This window comes from Gavialis gangeticus, unplaced genomic scaffold (assembly GCF_001723915.1).
Source record: "Gavialis gangeticus isolate Ggan-Ray unplaced genomic scaffold, GavGan_comp1, whole genome shotgun sequence".
In the NCBI taxonomy this organism is placed as follows: Eukaryota; Metazoa; Chordata; order Crocodylia; family Gavialidae; genus Gavialis; species Gavialis gangeticus.
The window spans coordinates 79698982-79699910 of NW_017729033.1; positions in this window are offsets into that span (position 1 = coordinate 79698982).

Consider the following 929-nt stretch of genomic DNA (forward strand, 5'->3'; position numbering starts at 1 on the left):
GGTAAACCAGCCTCACCCATCCCACCCACCCCTTCCTCTCCCCCATGGACTTACTTCAGTTGGCATGGGAGGTTGGTGGGCTAGAATGGGGGCTGTTGGCTGGTCCAATGGTGGTGGTGGTGGTGGGGGGATTAGCCATTTGGGGGTGAGGGGAGGCATCAGGAAAGCTAAAAATAACCCAGTGCCAGGTGGGCAGGTAGGGAAAGGGCAGTCCCAGGGCTGGGGCCAGCAGCTGGGCTTTTGCAGCTCTAGGGCTGCACTGGGAACTGTACAGAGGTTGAGTTAGATCAGTCTTGCTGGATCCAATCTAAGTTAGACTATCTTGAAGGTACACTTAACTTCAATCCAGTGGGCCATTTTTAGACTGATCTGTTTGGAATTTCTGTGCAGTTTGCACTTAGATCAACCTAAGTAGGGATCTAAGTGTAAGGTCCTCACCTGGGCAAACTCAGTTAGATTGGGTGGCCATTGTTAATGAGATCTAACCTCCCCACATGTCTGTATATAGTTTTAAGGTTAACACAGATCTTTGTATATAATATTCATACTTTGATTTTTAAAACAATACAGTCAATCTATGTTGCAACATCTCCTACCTGTTTTGCAAAGATTTAGGTAAGTAAAAATCATTCTCAAGTGAAAAAATCCTAAAGAGCATGAGCCAAATCACCCTGCACACCGCCATTGGCATTCCTGCTGGCACAAGAAAATACAAGCTGGACATCTGGTACCAGCCTGATCTCTCATGTCCTCAGAATGTGCAGGTAGGTGGTGGTTCTACTCCTGCCATCCTTCAGCAGTTCTGCCATTGTGAGCAGTTTTGAATCCTACTGTGTTTTCCAACAACATCCTCACTTCACTAGCAAGTTATTATAGGAAGACGTCTCCTCCCTGAGCACTCCTGATGTCATGGTCTCATTGTGCCTCTC